Source organism: Astyanax mexicanus, chromosome 19, assembly GCF_023375975.1.
Source record: "Astyanax mexicanus isolate ESR-SI-001 chromosome 19, AstMex3_surface, whole genome shotgun sequence".
In the NCBI taxonomy this organism is placed as follows: Eukaryota; Metazoa; Chordata; class Actinopteri; order Characiformes; family Acestrorhamphidae; genus Astyanax; species Astyanax mexicanus.
The window spans coordinates 26,733,177-26,748,992 of NC_064426.1; the positions used below are offsets into that span (position 1 = coordinate 26,733,177).

Sequence of the window (15,816 nt, forward strand, 5' to 3'; positions counted from 1 at the left end):
GCATATAAATTCCATCAAATTAAGAAGATGTAGCTCTAGCTACCATTACAGTTCGCTGCCTTCTTTTTTGGACCAGCCTCTGTTGAGTATATATTTGAGTATATTTTTAAGTGTTCATATTGTTTTAGGATAAGGAACGGCTGCTGATCGGTGCCTGGATGGGACATTCCCCCAACCCCCCCCCCCCCCCCCACCCGCTAAATGTAACGGTTTTGAAAAGCGTAGATTGAGCCTGCGGTTATTCTCATGCTCTCTCTTTCTCTCTTACTCTCTCTCTCTTTCCCCCCTATATCACTTGGTTTATCTCGCTTTCTCTCTCTGTACACCTCTTTTTCCCTGTGTCACTTTGTGTGTACCTCTCTCTATATCTCTCTTTCCCTGTATTACTCTCTGTATCTCTCTTTTTCTTTCCCTGTATCACTCTGTTTATCTCTCCCTCTCTCTCTCTCTTTTCCCTGCATCACTCTGTATCTCTCTCTCTCTCTCTCTCTCTCTCTCTCTCTCTCTCTCTCACACAAACACACACACACACACAGAGATATATTGGACATATTTGCACATGGAGTAACACCATAAAGATGCATTTAGGAGTTGAACACTGCTTTAGTATTTTTACCTTAGTTGTCGTCTATTTACAACAAAAAACAAACATTTCACATTAATTATTTTAAAGAATAATAATAGAATGACCAAAACAAACAAACACACACATACACATTTATAATGTGTCATAGACGCATCATAGACGGGATGATGCCTTACTTAGTGGTAAAGGTAAACAAACAAATAAATAAATAATAGATACTAATCCAAATAATGTATAGTATATATATATATATATATATATATACATATATATATATACATATATATATGTATATATATATATACATATATATATGTATATATATATATATATATATGTATATATATATATATACATATATATATATATATATATATACATATATATATATATATATATAGATAGATAGAGAGAGAGAGAGAGAGAGAGAGAGAGAGAGAGAGAGAGAGAGAGAGAGAGAGAATTATTTGGATATATCACATTCATCCAATCAGACATAAATTATATGTATAATGTAAGGGCCAAAGTAATATAGACGACACACACAGCTATGTTTCACGGTATACACACATACACACACACGCGCACACACACACATGCAGGAGCATCGTGTTCTCAGAACTACACAGCCCAACATCAACCAACTTTCAGATCAGTTATTCTGTATCTGTGGGTTTGAGTCTGAGTCCCCCAGCGCACATTAGTCCACTTATTAAAAATAAAACGTGTATCTATCTATCTGTATTTCACTGACAAAGAATAGTCAGCTAAATAAAAATTGAAAAATTCAAACTGGCTCGTTTCTTGGATGCCTTCCTTAGCTAACCTAGGTTAGTTAACTACTGACTTACCCTCTGTATCCGTGCTTCGCAAATTCAGAAAAAAGGGTGGCAAAAGTCTTCGACCCGCCGATGAGTGAATTAGGCAACCAAAACTGCTTCCAAAGCGTGTAAATATCGAATAAAACGCTATACCAGACTCCCTCAACGACCACTCTTATCCTAACTTTATGGAAACAGCCTGAAAAATGTAAGTCCAGAGAGGTCTGGCTTGAAGGAGGGGCGGGGCGGCTGTAACTTCGCAGTGATTGACAGCGCGTATGACGAATCGCGTTGCACATCCAGAATTTTGTCCAATCGTGACGCAGAAACAGCACCATAAAGGCGGGCTCTGCCGCCAGCGGGTTTGTGCGAGCCAGTTGTTTATTGGTCTGGGTTGGTTGACCCACACGACTTCATTTCCTCCCTCCGGGCTGTCGTTGGCGTACGTGTGCAGCGGAGGGGGCAGCGCTCGCGTTCCTGGAACAGCCCGGCTGGAAGTCATCTGAATTACTGGCAGCGGCGACGTCATCACGGCTTCAATACAGCGAAAGCGAGGTGTTGATATTGATAGGGGGATCGTGACGTTTATCCTCCTGATCAATCCCGCTCCAGCACGACTCTACACCACAGAGCCCTTCAGGAATAGTGTAGTAATAAAGCAGAGACGAAACTATACGAGATTTACTGTATAAAACCTCTACTTTTAAAACGCTTCATTACTTTCACTTTTAAACATTTAACCCATTTATGCCCAAATTTTTCCCAGACATGCAAATATGCAAATCATGTGTTATTAGTAACCCTTTGAAATAATCAAGAATTATTTCCTCCAAAAAAATGAGAAAAGTAGATGAAAAAGTGTGTTTTATTACCGGTCACAATTGTGACCGGTGGGATGATATGCGTATTCTCAATGAAAGGTTGCTCAAATAGTTTTTTTGTTGAAATAAGGGCCTTCTGACAGCAATCACTGAAACAGAATACTTGATCAGGAACTTGGGACTTTCCACACCATAGGAACACTAAGACCCGTGGCAAAATATGTTCAAAATATGTTAACCTTGTTTAATTATTTCAAATACAAATTGCAACAGCATCACTTTAGTGTAACATGTATTGAAACATTTATTTGTAAACATTTTAAATTGTACTTTACTGCAAATCTTTTAATGTTGGTGTAATATTTTAGTACAACATTTACAACTAAATGTAAATTACAGTCAAATACTTCATTCAAAACTTCAGGAATGATGTAAACTGTTGTGTATACTATTAGTAAACAGTGTTGGGCACGTTACTTTGAAAAAGTAATTAGTTATAGTTAGTAGTTACTTCTCCGAAAAGGAAACTGATTTACTAACTGAGTTACTCCACTATAAAAGTAACTGGTTACCAGTAAAAGTAACTACTGGGTTACTTTTGTTACTTGCCTCCGTAACCCCCCCCCCCTCCCCCCCCACCTCCCAGCCCCCAAAGACAACAGCAAAGACAACAATCATTGCTTAGGCGGTTATCTCATCCTCCCCTCCCTTGTAACTCACACACACAACACACACACACACACTTGCATATTTGTCTGTATGCGCAAAGTTAAAAAAAAATAGTTAATTGAGCGTCTAAATAACGTGCAGTAACGGGGTGTTGAAAATGATAACAGTAATTAGTTACTGATTACTCCTTACTGAACACCGTTATTCCCTAATTTAACAAAAAATTGATAATAGGCAGGTATACAGTAACGAGGTAGGCACCTGAGCGAAGTGCTTGATTCTGTTCAACAATCAGTCAGACATTGTATTACAGTAACTTAGAAAATAAAGTAACCAGATATGGTAGTCCATATCTGACCCATCACTATCACAATAACTTATAATAGCATCTTTCTCATTTTGAGGTATGATAGCAACGTTGCATGCCTAAAATTAGTCATCCTAAAATAAAAATATATATAGGTAAGATGCAACAAGAAATTTGTTTGTATATTTAGTATGTGTGCATCTAGATACAACATTCTATCCCACCGGTCACAATTGTGACTGTTTACATGTTTACTCATTCTGCAAACACACCAAAGACATTTGACTAATTACGAATGCATATATCATAACTAAACAACTTCGAGAGCATGTGTACAAAAATATTTGTTTCTATGTTTATTTTAACATACTTTACCAGCCTTTTATTTGGGAGCTTTGAGGCAGCCATCCTCTTCTCAAGATGCAACCAGGAAGTAAACAGCTCTGGTCATGTGACAATTTACTCAAAACATTTGATACTGTCCACATTTAATTGAAACATTGTAATATTTCAATATTTCCTTATAGAGTATTGGGAAATTAACCAGTAACATTTTTAGAGGCTAATAATTAAAAAACATTTTTTGGTCACAATTGTGACCGATGGGTTGAAATGGGTTAATACAGGGGATGCAAGGGGACTCCGCCACTCCCCCAGCTTCCCTCCCTCTATGTATTAAACACAAAGCAAAACCACAACATTCCACCCTGTTTTGATTAATATCAATATGGTAAATCACAGTAATTAATATATTATACCGTTTTCTTTTTACATATGGCTCTTGAAAAAAACACTTAAAAATGACGAGTTTCTTTGATTTTACCGAATTAAAAACTTCTGGAATATAATCAAGAGAAAGATGGACAATCACAAGCCATCAAACCAAGCTGATCTGCCTGAATTTCTGCACCAGAAGTCCAGGCATAAAGTTATCCAAAAGCAGTGTGTAAGACTAGTGGAGGAGAACATGCCAAGGTGCATTATGCATTTATGCAAGGTGCATAAAAAGTTATTCCACCAAATATTGATTTCTGAACTCTTAAAACTTTATGAATATGAACTTGTTTTCTTTACGTTATTTAAGGTCTGAAAGCATCTTTTATTCATTTTCTGCAAATAAATGCTCTAAATGACAATACTTTTTATTTGAGAGAAATGTTGTACGTAGTTTATAGAATAAAACAACAATGCTAGTTTTACTCAAACATTTACTTATCGAAAGTTAAATCAGAGAAACTGAAGTGGTCTTGTACGTTCTTCCAGGAATGTATACTTGTGCATCTCAAAAAATTTGAAAATAATTGAAAAGTGAATTTCTGTAAAACTTATATTTTTCAAGTGTTTATTTAATTTGATTATGATTATGGCTCACAGCCTATTAAAACACAATACAATAATCAGTATCTCAGAAAGTTTAAATATCATATAAGTCCAATTGGTACATTTGGCATTGTGGGCAGTGTACCAAGTCCTGCTGGAAAATGAAATCTGTGTCTCCATTAAAAAGTGCTATATGATTTTCCATGAGAACACTGCACTTACTTTGGACTTGATATAACACAGTGGACCAACACCAGCAGATGACATGTCTCTCCAAACCATCACTGACCATCAGTAGAGGAAGAGTGGAGAGACACACAGTCCAAGCTGCTTGAGGTCTGGTGTGAAGTTTCAGCAAACAGTGAACTTTCCACACCTTTTAAAGGGTCTGTGACACATACGTCACCAACTCAAAGAGCACATATTTTGCAAAACAAGACTTTTTGCATTCCTCTGTATTTCCACCTAGGTCTCAACTGCCACTAAAAAAACCCATCCATCCATTTTCTGTGAGTCAGTTAAAAGAGTTTCATATGCTTCTAGGGCCTGTGCATAGAACCACCCTGGCAGCACCTGTCAGCAGAGTGGGGAGATTTTGCACTGGATTTGGGTCAAGGTCATGGTGGTCAAGCACTGAAGTAATGCTGGTTACAATGGTTGATGAGTTTGGCCATGCTGATCATCAGGGTGGAATTGCTGTTTGAACAGTTTTGGTCAGCCAGCGAGGTCTTACTGGTTATGCTCATCAACCAGTTTGGTCATATTGGTCAGCCAGTAGGTGCTGAATGAGTAACATTGCCTATCATAGAAATGTAAATGAAAATGATTTATAGACTAAATATAGAAGAGTAATTTAGGGTTCAGATATATAGATCAGGATCTGTTCACAGTGTACAAAGACCAGAGTCCAGCACAGTTTGGTGACTTCCCATGTCAAACACACTTGATTCAATTGCGCTGTGCTGACATCTGGGCGTCTATGACTGGGACTGATGCCAATCTATAATCCCTGTCCCCCAGTCCCTCAGGAAAAGAACTGCTGACCCCTGCTCTATAGATCAGTCATTTGAATCCACTAGAACCTAGTTCAGTGTGTATAATGTTCCTGATTTTCACACTGTCAGATAAAAAAGGTGCTGTAGTCCTTTTTAAATATTTTTCCTGAATGAGTTTAAAATCTCACTAAATGTGCAACATTTGCAGTGCTTTATAATATTTTACTAATCAAGACAACAAGAAGTCAGGACAGGAAAGTAAAAAAAAAGTAAAAAACTGAACTAAAAAAAAGTAATACTTTTAGTAGACACGATTTTAGGGTCGTTTTTTTTTTTTCGATCACCGATTGTCTTACTGCTGGACTAGACACACATAAATACCAATCTTGGGTGGGGCCAGATGCCACATTAATGCCACATTTATGCCAGATAAACCTGGTACAGATCCCCTTAATTATGACCACCTCTAAGAAAACATTGTGAATCTAAGCTGACTGAAAATAAAAGGAAGATTTCAGAATTTCATTATTGAGTATAATAGGAGCTTCAGCTAAGAGCGCCGCCAATAAATGAACTGAAAATAACATAGACATATATATGTATGCATAGACTCCGCATAGCCTACCTCCTGGCGCTGGCTGCTACGCTATGCGGAATCTATGTATATATATGTCTGTTATTTTTAGTTCAATAATGGTGGTGCTCCGAGCTGAAGCTTGCGTTATGGGATGTAAACAGAGGTTTTTAATAAGCTTCTTGTGCACTTTTTAAGTTATTAATGCCTCGTTTTAAATGTCAGTGCTCTCTGGATTCTAGAAAGGAGGTGTGGAGCTACTTTGAGCCTGAATAACGATGGAAAAAACAATTTATAGGAGCAAATTATGCCCTGTATCACCCAGTCTAAAGGGTGTTTGGAAAAACTGTTAAAATTTCTGGATCTTGGAAAGCTGTGGGAGAATAAACGTATAAGTAAGTACTTTTTATCATGTTTTACTACACCAAAAGTCCATTTTACATCGGAGTTCTCCTTTAAGTAGGTGTCCTCAACCTGACCCGTGTGAGTTTTGTAAGCAGGTGTGTAAACAAATTGTGGACAATAACTGGACCCTCAAGGACATAATCTGACCCATGTTCTATAGACAAACCCTGCATGCCTTCCATACCATACTAGAGACAAATAATATACAAATAAACCACACCTAATCTCATAAACAAATTTTCCACATGACTTACGGTTAAGGCAAACTAGCTGTCCGCTGTGTGACGGTTAAGCTAACAGATACAACTGATAAATATGTTGGTTTAAGCTAAACAAAACAAATGAGTTGATATGCAAAGAGTTCCCCCTGTCATTTCCACGAATTGAAGGTACAGGATTGCAAACGACTTCTTAGATAAATGAATGTTTGTTTTCCTAACTTGGGCTGCTATGGAATCTCAAAAACAGTTGCCAGTATGGTACGTCTACTCTCCCACAAAGTCCATTCTGACTTGACCCCAACATCCTTCACTATTGTGCTCTATAATAAAGAGCTATAACCAACTGGCTGCTGCAGGATGCTCCTTCAGACTATAAAAAAGAACGGAAACTGCGCGTGAAGTAAAGTGAATTAACCTTTATGTGACCTGTATCAGAAGAGGCTTAAAGATTGGGACTGCAGACACGAACATGCACTGTGAATAACGTGTTATGTTGTATTGCATTACATTTCATTATGAATAGACCAACAGGAATGCTCTGAAATGATCTTTTTAGGTTAAATACAGGACTAGCAATTTCATGTAAGAGTTTTCATTTCTGTGTGGACGGAAACATTTTCAAGTAGCATAAAATGCACACACCTGAATTTAGCAAAGCAAAAGAGCCTCCAATTGGATAATTACTGCATCTGGTGATTAAGTTTCATCTTGCAACGGGTCATTTTACCCTAACTGATGCAGTGAGTAGCTTTTTATTTGTTAAACCACCATGTGGAAAGATACTGTCATCCTGTGGCTGTACAAAAGATATCTGATAAGATATTAGATAATCTGTTTAAGAAGTGTCAAATTATTGGCATGCATCAAGCAGAGAAAGCATCTAAAAAAATGAACTACTAAGATCAGTTTAAGAATTGTCCAGCGCATTACTAAAATATGGAAGGATAGTGGGGAACATCTTGTATTAAGGGACTCAATATGTCCTGGTCCTGGTCTTGGTCTTGACTCAGACTCAATATGTCCTGGTCTTGGAGGTACAGGAAGTCACACAGCAACATAGCCCCCAATAAAGTTTCGTTTTTAGCACTATTTTATTCATTATTTTAAGTACTTAAAGGATCCTGAAGGGAACAGATTGGCAATCATCAACATTACATTTAAAACCTCAAGACAGTAAAATGTCTCTTTAACTTTTGTATTGTTGCTAAAAATGGTTTATAGGTGGAACACCATTCAGAAAAAAACATATACAACTTAGGACACCACTTTAGTTTCTCTGATTTTGCTACTTATAGGTATATGTTTGAGTAAATAAAACAAGTTAATATTCATAGAATTCAGAGTTCAGAAATCAATATTTTGTGGAATAACCCTAGTTTGTAATCACAGTTTCCATGTATCTTGGCATGTTCTCCTCCACCAGTCTTACACACTGCTTTTGATTACATTTACATTGTTGTTTTATTCTATAAACTACGGACAACATTTCTCCCAAATTCCAAATAAAAATATTGTCATTTAGAGCATTTATGTGCAGAAAATGAGAAATGGCTGAAATAACAAAAAAGATGCAGAGCTTTCAGACCTCAAATAATGCAAATAAAACAAGTTAATATTCATAGAATTCAGAGTTCAGAAATCAATATTTTGTGGAATAACCCTAGTTTGTAATCACAGTTTCCATGTATCTTGGCATGTTCTCCTCCACCAGTCTTACACACTGCTTTTGATTACATTTATGCCACTCCTGGTGCAAACATTCAAGCTGGTTAGTTTGGTTTGATGGCTTGTGATCATCCATCTTCCACTTGATTATATTCCAGAGGTTTTTAATTTGGCAAAATTAAAGAAACTCATCATTTTTAAGTGGTCTTTTATTTTTTCCAGAGCTGTATATTAGTTAAATTGTTCCTATTGCTAGGCCAATGGGTCAGAAGTATTTATACATAACATTATATATAACTGTAATCCAGTAGGACATTGGACAGTATGGTTTATTCCTAAATTGTCCTTAACTGTTGGACCGGTCAGTAAAACAACCCTGAAGGTCAAAGACCATGAAGAGGACAGCAACCGGGAATCATTCAGTTGGCTTTCTAAATCTCTCTTTTGTTACACGAGTAGGCAAAGTATGGGGTCCTCATAGGACAATGCTTTCAGGAGAAGAATTGAGTGCTTATGCTGGAAGAAGAAGCAGGAAAAAATGATTTTCAGTTCAAGGAAATTAAACCAATGTAAATGTGTTCCCGTCAGACGCAAATATTTGTTGGCGGTGTGCTCTGTGTGTGTTTCATTTGTTAATGGAATGGCGCAGGGGCAGTTACAGTGGAAATAAATCGTTCAGAGATAAAAAAAAAACCAGAACATGATGTACACTGATAGAATCCCAGTCTAGAGTACCATTAAAAACATACAGTCTCCAAACCCATCCACTTCTATTGACTTAAGCATCATCAAAATTTTTTCTCCTCAATTTAACTATTCAGCTGCTACTCAGCTGTATATTCTCCATCACTAGTGAAACCTCAACACAAGGAGGGTGAAAACTAGCACATGCCTCCTCCGATACATGTGAAGTCAGCCACTTCCTCTTTTCAAACTGCTGCTGATGAATCATTGCCAAGTAGCATCACAGCGTGCTTAGAGGAAAGCACAGCGACTTAGTTGCGATACATCAGCTCACAGATGCTTGTGCTGATCGACATCACCCTAAAAGTGACAAAGGGGAAGAGAGCCATCTAGCCTAGCTTGTCTAGCCTTAAGTCTTTGTAGAGAAGAAATACCAATAGAATAGAATATAACTCTTTGAAGTAGATAAATATAAACCAATTGGCACCATTGGGTTGGAGGGGTATGAAGCTTCCCTCAGCATTGAACAATGTACTGTATCTGCCCATTGAATGCAATCAGATCCTTACAGCAAATCTCTGACATCTTGTAGAAAACCTTTTATGGACAGTATTGACAGGAAGTCCAACAAACTGCAGGATAACATTTGTATTACCTTTGGTTATGGAAGAAACAATCAAAACAAGAGCACATGTTCCAATTGTTTTGTTGCTACAATGTATTTATGGAGATATTAATTGTAATAGTGAACCAATTGTAATTGTAAGAGTTAATCACAGATGTCTGTTCACCACGGTTATGGGTACTGGTTGTTTCTTCCTTTTTTTAACTGCATGGTAGTATACTATGTATACCACACATCTCCAGGGGCCTAAGGTTGTGGGTTTGATCCTCACTCTAGTTACTGTCTATGAGATCCACGGGGTTTCCCCTCAGGTCCCCCTAAAAAAAAATATATATATATATATACTATCTGATGATACATCCTGATCATTTTATCATTTACTACTGAAAATAAGTTGCATATTGGTCCTTTAATGGCTGCTGAACTGGGATACATACAATCAGTGTCTAAAATTGTGTAAATATCTGCCACATCACCACTTTTGCATTACTGTCTGGATCAACAAAAAATTAAAAACAAAAACATTGATTGGTTTCAGTGAGAACAGTAAAGACAGAGCCAGACAGCCTGTGCCAAAATTCAAGCAAACAAGGTCAAACTAGGTGAAGTCTAGCCAAGTTCAGCTTACTGGAGTCCACAGCAGGAACCTATATTCCTGGAACCTATAATAAACCGTCTATGGTTTGTGGTTGTTGTTTATGATTACAGAAAAGAATTGGGTTTGGAGAGGAAAGAGCCTTGTTTATTGCTAATGTATTTACATCCTGGTTTAAAGTTCAGCTTCAGTGTGTGCAGTTTTAACTGTTCTATCAGCCTGAATGATCAGATTCATGCTAGAGTTTCCTCTTACGGCCTCATCTTTAGTGTAATATACTCTGGGATCAACAATATATGGCTTTTGTTTTGTAGGTCAATGAACACAGGGGGAAGAGGAAGGAACAGAATAAAATAAATACATAAACAAATAAAGTACCCAATCCAAACATATTTAATACCAATAAATGATAAAAAAGAGTCAACAGATTCTTGTAATGCGTTGTCTTAAATCTGGTTAGTGCTTTTAAATAATTTTATTTCTAATTTATTCCCACTTTCTCCCCAATTTACCCAACAGACTCGTTAAGACTCCCCCTATTACTAATGATGCCTCAACATCAGGAGGGTGAAAACTAGCACATGCCTCCTCCGAAGGTGAAGTCAGACTCCGCCTCTGATGAGGCATTACCGAGTAGCATCACAGCACGCTCGGAGGAAAGCGCAGCAACTCTGTTCTGATACATCAGCTCACAGACGCCTTGTGCTGACTGACATCACCATTTTGGAGGGATGTGGGGAGAGAACGCCATCTTCCCACCCAAAGAGAGCCCATTGTTGCAAGGCCAATTGTGCTCTCTCTGGGCTCCAGCAGTAGATGGCAAGCTACATAAACAGGATTCGAACTGGCGATCTCCTAATCATTGTGGCAGCGCTGAGCCTGCTGGACCACTCGGAGCCCCTGATTAGTGGTTGAAGTTTGCACACTACACAACTAATCCTCGACACTTGGTCACAATTTACATGATTTCTCACCAGGAGGAACCCTGTCTTCTCTCAAAAAACGCATTTCTATCACAAAAAGACAAAAAAAGTGTCTGTATGAAACGACCGATACAAGTTGTTTGTGTGCTCATTTGCAGCAAAAACACACAATGCTAAATAAAAAAACACAAAACAGTAAATAATAGGCTGCAGTAACTTCCAGTCACGCAACTTTTCACACTACCAGATTTTGAGTCACTGACTGGTTCAGATATTCAACCTGCTAGATATCTGAGCTTGCTAGGCATTAGTTTTTTCATGAAATTAGTTTATTAATGCTGGTAAATTAATATCAATTTATGTTTTAGTGTGTGTTAAGCTAGGTGCATAATTTTACAGTTATACAACTGATTTCAGTCCTCTCACGCATACACACCACACCACGCCATGGCCCAACAAACTTAGGCCTACTTGAAGCCCCTTGTAACAACATTCTAAAAGCAAAACCAAAAGCAAAAACATGGTCACCTTAAATAATGTTAAACCCTGGTGATGCTAACAATGCTAGCAATGCTAGCCAGAAAAAAATGCTAAGCATTTTAGCTGATATCTGAAAGTTTAACTGGAATGCAGTCATCTCTGATATGAATTCATTCATGAAACCACTGCCCATCAAAATAATTCATTTTCCCAATTCTTATTATCCATCAGAATTGGACAGGCTTTTTCTATTCCTGTATCTTTGAGTTTGACGTATGTCAGTGACATCTGCTCTAAATAACTTCCCTGTTCTACGCCTTACTCGAAAGCAACATCTAAAACATTTCTTAGAACGTCAGTGTGAATGGGTGGAGCTGAATTGATGTAAGCTGAGTAGATGGAAATATGTAATGTGTTGCTTTTTGTGGCATCAGAGCAACAATTATTTGATTCAGTTCAGTTTTCTATGACGTGGACCTTTAAGACTATGTGGAGAAACTGGATTGAGTTTGTGTTGTGTTATTTTTCCTTAAACCTAATTGGTAGTTCCTTCCTTCTTCCTTGTGTGTGAGTGTGTTCTGCATGTAATGCCACTGAATAAAAAAATAGCAGATATGAATGTGTGTGTTTGTGTGTGTGTGCGTGTTCATGCCAGGCTTTTTTGTTTTTTCAAACAAAATGTTCTGAGAAAAGGTAGTACATGCATTTACCACATGGTGTTTCATGTGAATAGCATGCTGCCTATGTATTCCCTAGTGTTTTACAAACATTATGTATTATTAATGCTATGTTTCAGAAAGAAGATACAATGGGTAACCACAGATGGTTCGTTGGATGGGCAAAAGAGGGATTTCTTGTATGTGATGCTTATGATATAATCATAATAAGCTTATTGCCAAATTAATGATTGCATGCGTTTTGCACCCAAAAGGACGGGTCAGATTGTTATGCATTATGGAAGAAAGACAAAGGTTACAAGGAACAATAAATAAAAAATAACATTTCAGATTGATATGAGCAAGTCTTGGTCATACGGTATTTATTGAGCCATATGGATGGAATTGGCGTGGAGTTGTAAAGGTTCCTAATGGTGTCTTGTGATAATCTATTCCATGCAGCTTGAATATTCTTATGTATTTTCTGCAGATTTTGTGGTTTGGGGTGGAGTGTTCATACAGCGTCCAATAGCATTCCACAATAGTCTTTTTATTTAGCGATAGGACTGGCAATGCATCTGCTAACGATATAGTTTCCGGAAATTTATCTTACACTACGGGTAAACAATATTTTTTTTCTTTTTTAATTCTTGTGCACTTTTAAAGTTCTTAATGCCTTGTTTTAAATGCCAGGGCTCTCCAGATTCTACCAATGAGGTGTGCAGCTACTTAGAGCTTAAATAACTGTGAAAAAAGCGATTTATCTTCAGGGGCAAGAATATGCCCCATATCACCCAGTCTAAAGAGTGTTTGGACAAACGGAAAAAAAATGGCTGGATCTCGTAAAGCTGCGTGAGAATGAAGGTATGCTACTCAACAAATGTTAGTAGTCTTTATCATGTTTTACTACACTCAAAGTCAATTTCACACCAGAGTTCTCCTTTAATGTAAAATTGGGCTGTCAGAGAGTCTGACATAAAGACCAATTGTTCTTTCCATGCTGCAGTCTCTCTGTGTGTATAGAGGCGCTGTTATTGATGCATTGATCATTACACAACTAGATAAAATACTGGTAATTTTGTTTTGAAACACAAGAGGCAATATCAAGGTCATCAAAACTAATTTCACAATTGGTGTGATATTTGAACTTTATTTACTATATTTATAAATTAATGACACAATTATTGTGACAGGCCTAATTGCAACACAAGCCAGTACTTAGAGCTAATATAAATCTGTATTGTTTAAGAAGTCTAATCCTCTGTCCATCTATGGTTTGTGCTTGTGAGCAAAGAGTCCACACACACACACACACACACACACACACACACACACACACACACACACACACACACACACACACAGAAAACACCCTCTTTCTCCTGTCTACCCTCTCCTCTCCTTTGCCCTTGCTCTGGAAAAAGCACTCTCTTTAATTAGATTCACTCCCCTAATGGATCTAATGGAACTCCACTCAGACAGCATGGATGGAGAGAGAGCATATTTATGAGGCAAAAACCTCCTGGTACTTGCAGATGAAGTATGTCTGCATGTTCTGCTCACAGTCATTACCATGATTACACATTATTCATTATTCAGTTTAGCATTAACAGGTAGTGACTGATAGACTCATAGAAAGTCATCATAGAGGATCTGACATTAAATGTACGTACCTGTGCTTATTCTCTATGATTAGACTGTAATTCTCTGTTTTAGAGTAATGCTTTGTGTCTTTTGTTGTGATTAAAAGACGGCTGAAGATGTAAAAGAAATCAATATAGAGTCTTAATGACAGGTGAAGTAAACACATATATTGACTTGTCTGATATTGACTGCATTTCTGACATAGGGTGGGTGGGATATATTAGGCAACAAGCCTTCATCAGACTAAAGCAGCGTTATACTGCTTCATTCTAGAGACCAAAACTAGACATTTTAAAATAAAAAAGTGGAATGAGACCTCTAATATTTTAACCCAAACAAACAAACATACTGCCCAACTTTACAGAGATCTTATTAAACTTTGCCTACTTATTTTACTTTTTTGGTTGGAGACAACAAAGAACATCCTATTAACCAATCATAGACTAAAACAAAACAATTCAATAATTTTGAGGCAACAATTTGCATTCACTATTTGGATACAGTTTAAACTAAACATTATTTTCCTATTGACTCCAGGCATGATTTAATTGCATAATGGGCATGGCATCACATCCCTAACTCATCATCCATGTGCAGTCTTACTCACCAGGGCTATACTTAGGTTTGATTTCTTTTTTTTAGCCTAATGATGGTCTGTTGAACTTCCATTGAGATCTCCTTTAACCGCATAATGTTGGTTCACAGCAACAGCTTCCAAATGTAAACGCCACACCTGAAATTAACGTCAGACCTTTTACCTGCTTAACTGATGATGGATTAACAAAGGAAATAGCCCATTGAATAGCTTTTCAGATTGAATTTGTCCAATTAATTTTGAGCCCCTGAAATGAGGAGGCTTTGTAGAAAAATGGTTGCTGTTCTAAAAACCTGCATAGGATAATCTGAAAGTCTACCATTCAATTTGATCTCATTTAATTTATTTAATGCAGAGCCCAAATTATAAAGATTGAACCACTATATTTATGGACCTAACTGTACCTTCCTTTGAGTATTTTGTTATTTTTTACATAATGGTTGTTTGCCTGGATAGAGTTCTAGGTTATAAGAGCAAGATACAATTTTCTGTGTTAACTTAATTTAGGGAGTTAAATGAACACAACTAAGAGTTTTAAAAAGGAACTCTGGTAAGCTGTTACATGTTTACATATTTTTAAAGTGTTAATAGTGTGGAGCTATATAAACCCTGTAAAAGAGCTGAAATCAACTCTGTGGGAGTTAATTCCAATACGATTTTTCGTTGTGCACACATTTTCACCCTGTCCTTTTTTTCTAGGCCCAGTGGTTTAGAGTTCGCTCAGCTTAGCTTTGTGGGGTGAACGAGTTTACTGACAGCATGAACACAAGTCTTGCTCCGGCCTGCATGGATTAAAGACTTCTCATACAAGAATGGCTGCTTGTTTGAAGAAGTAAAATGTTAAGCATCCCTTAAAAAGCTATTCCTATTCACTTAAGTATGTTTATCTAAGTATAGTAATAGAAAGCAGCAAACAGCTGGAGCTTTTGCTATCCTACATGTATAACACTGATAAAGAGAACAGTGCACCTGAAAAAAAATAATGATTAAATTAATGATTAAATGTGAAAACAAACCAGCGATAATGAGTCCCTCCTCAAACAAGCCCAAAATCGGTCCTAGGTATGGATTCATTTATTCAGGACAAGTGTGAAAACACCCTAACTGTTCTTTTAACTGTATTTGAGTTAAGACAACACAGGGCTAAAAACAGTACTATCTTTACTCTACGCTCTGTCAATCATTCTTTCAAACATCAGCCATTAACTATGTATTTGCATCTCTTTTTCT

General features: G+C 37.2%; 2 protein-coding genes across 3 annotated transcripts in view; both read right to left on the reverse strand.

Annotated features, from left to right (window-relative positions):
* Nucleotides 1-1,647, reverse strand: part of stat3 (signal transducer and activator of transcription 3 (acute-phase response factor)) — a 55,611-nt gene extending 53,964 nt beyond the window's left edge. Inside the window, exon 1 of one of the 2 annotated variants that reach the window (XM_022672525.2) lies at nucleotides 1,438-1,647. The gene's annotated coding sequence lies outside the window, so the exon portion shown is untranslated. The remainder of the gene's footprint in view (nucleotides 1-1,437) is intronic. The other variant, XM_022672532.2, reaches the window with a different exon arrangement.
* The window catches only part of atp6v0a1a (ATPase H+ transporting V0 subunit a1a), a 130,503-nt gene that overhangs the window by 39,769 nt on the left and 74,918 nt on the right, over nucleotides 1-15,816 (reverse strand). The gene's annotated exons all lie outside the window — the stretch shown is intronic.